Source organism: Haliaeetus leucocephalus, unplaced genomic scaffold, assembly GCF_000737465.1.
Source record: "Haliaeetus leucocephalus isolate CR32 unplaced genomic scaffold, Haliaeetus_leucocephalus-4.0 Scaffold170, whole genome shotgun sequence".
NCBI lineage: Eukaryota > Metazoa > Chordata > Aves > Accipitriformes > Accipitridae > Haliaeetus > Haliaeetus leucocephalus.
Genome location: NW_010972606.1, coordinates 583,875 through 586,455, shown reverse-complemented (window position 1 = coordinate 586,455; position 2,581 = coordinate 583,875). Strand labels below are relative to the sequence as shown.

At 47.0% G+C, this 2,581-nt stretch overlaps 1 long non-coding RNA gene across 1 annotated transcript; it reads right to left on the bottom strand.

Annotated features, from left to right (window-relative positions):
- Window positions 1-293: 293 nt before the first annotated feature.
- LOC104829379 lies at window positions 294-2,378 on the bottom strand. The gene is made up of 3 exons (XR_774121.1): window positions 2,042-2,378; window positions 1,041-1,291; window positions 294-667 (listed from the first exon to the last, which is right to left on the bottom strand). It is a non-coding gene; the product is annotated as an uncharacterized LOC104829379 (long non-coding RNA).
- Window positions 2,379-2,581: the final 203 nt, after the last annotated feature.

Here is a 2,581-nt window from a genome sequence, read left to right as displayed (position 1 = left end):
CGAAGAGCTTTAAAGAACTAAACCCCTCTATTGCTCCACACTTTATTGTCATGTCAGACAGGAGACTTTACCGGGTAATGCTTGAGAGCGGACTTTGCCCTCTATTTATAGTATGATTTCACCTCTGCGGGAGCAAAGGTAAACACTAGGAGAAGCAGAACAGTGGCGCAGATACAGCACCCCGCCTGAAGCTGGGATGTCTGTAGACTTGCGCGGCTAAGTTTTTAAATGTAGAAAAGTGCTCGTGTGTGTGTGTGTGTACATGCTTAGGCAAACCACTTCTTTTTGTGCGATGTGTAATAACCCTCCTTGTAACATGGATGTTTTTCTCTCATCTTCTAAGCTCTGTACATGAGATTTACTCATCTGTAAAATGAACATGGCAATGCTTATCTTCCAACTCATGCCAAGGACTGTGTTGCGAGGATGGTGTTTACATTTACACACGCAATAGGCTAAATGAAAATTGCCTCAAAAGTACAATATAGTAAAAGGGAAATTAGCCTCAGTAGTATCACTTCTTGCCAAGACTTTGTCCTACTCACCAGTTCTGATATTTCAATTTTCGTATTTACTTTGCTTCAAATCAATAATAGTTCCCCTGCCGAAACCAGGCTTAATTTTGCACATACAGGTAATCTTGCTTAATTCAGTGAGCTGACTCAAGCTTAAAATAAAGTACACGAATGTTATCGTAGGAGTGATTTCTGTCACAAAGATAGCACACCAATGCTGCTACGGCATTTCCCAATACAGTAAATTGTAAGCATTAGTGAGCTGCTCTCAGATTCTCCCCGGCTTCCCTTGTTGGGACGATAATGTTACACAGTGGAGACGCATTAATATCAAAAACTAGAGCATCTAGTATTAGCTGTGATGCAATACTGTTGATGTAATTTTCAGGGAGACAGCAAAACAACAGCTTTTTATACCATGGAACTATAACTTTGATTAAGGACTGCTGAATTAAGCTAAAAGACTCTTAACGTAAAAAAAACCCAAACAACTGTTTCTGTCCTTAATGAATTATTTAATAATACATTTAAAAAGTGGTACTTTTTCAGCTTTGCCCTGAGGTATGATGGATGCAGGGATGAAAAAAGGATTGATAGCAAGGAGAAGATTCAGGTTCACTTTACTTGCTGCCAGCTGTCACAGTAGACATACCTTCTTGGTTGAAAGAAGGCTGTGAAGGCTCCTCCATGCTCTCTTCTGCTGCCAAGAGGTGTTGTGGTGCCAGGAAATTTCCACTCCACGTGACCGAAGGAGGATGCGCTGCATTTTGTGGCTGCTGTCATAAAACTAGAGAATATTTAATAGCTCCAGTTATATTGATTATTAAATTTACCTGTTTCTTTGTAGTTGCATCCATGAAACTAAGCTGATTACCACAGGATGATATGGTACATCATAGAGCTTATTTATTATATTCAGATTATTTGGGGAATTAAGGTTCTTGGGGAATACAGGTTCGTATCAGAGTTATTTGCTGTGCACCAACACACTGCAAACTGCTTATTTCAGCTACTGTCTCGACAGATCCATTTTTTAATAAGTAATTTGTCTTACAGAATGAGTAATTTATTTCACCTTTATTTTTTCCTCAGAGACTCTTCGAATCTCTGGAGTTCGTTATGTAACACCTTATTGTTTTCTATCGAGCCTATAACAAAATGTCAGTAACCTTAATATATGTCAGGTGCCTTAACATAATCTCTCGTACCGGGAGGAATTTTGTATGTGTAAATCAGGCTTCTCTACACAGACACTAATACCGTAACGGTACTGCTTCTCTCACCCAGTTTTCACTGCAAAGTACAGTTGTTGGTAATTCGGAGGAAAATTCGTACACTTCCTCAGAACAGTATCAATACAAAAAAAGATATTCCTACAGCCATATGGTGATGGACCTCTTACACCTGGTGTGCTCCAACAGGAACCTGAGCTTTGGTGTGAGCGCCCTGGGATTTTTTAGGTATTCTGGAAACATCTAGGCGTGTTTTGCCACGCTATGACCTTCCACAAACCTCCATTTACTCACGATGTTTGCCAGGGACTTTTTTTCCGACAATGGGGCAGGCCCAGGTCACAGCGGCTTAAGACCAAAACGGCCCCGGGCACAGCGGATTGTGGCGAGAGGGACGGGCAGATCTCAGGGCCCTCCTGTCAGGCTCGCAGCGTGTGAAAGGGGACGGAAAAGGGCGGGAAAGGCCACGGCCTGGCGCGGGGCCCGAAGGGAATACCACCCTTCCCTTCGGGGCCTGCGCCGGGCCCCGGCCTCGCCAGGCACCTTTCGCACCACTCCTCCCTCGCAGCACGGCTACCGAGAGTGTAGGCCGCCGCGGCGGCCGGTCCCGAGCCCCGCCCGCCGCCCCAGTCCTCCCCGTCAGGCGGACAAAATGGCCGCCGGCCCCGCCGGGCTGCGCAGACCCCCCCCCGTGACGCTCGCGGGGCGGGGCCGCCGCGCGTCTCCCTGGCAACCGAGCTCCCCGCCCCCCCCCCGCCGCTGCCTCCGCTCCGGAAGCCCCGCCCCCGGCGCGTCGCGGTTGCTAGGGACCGGCGCCGGAAGGGGCGGGGCGCG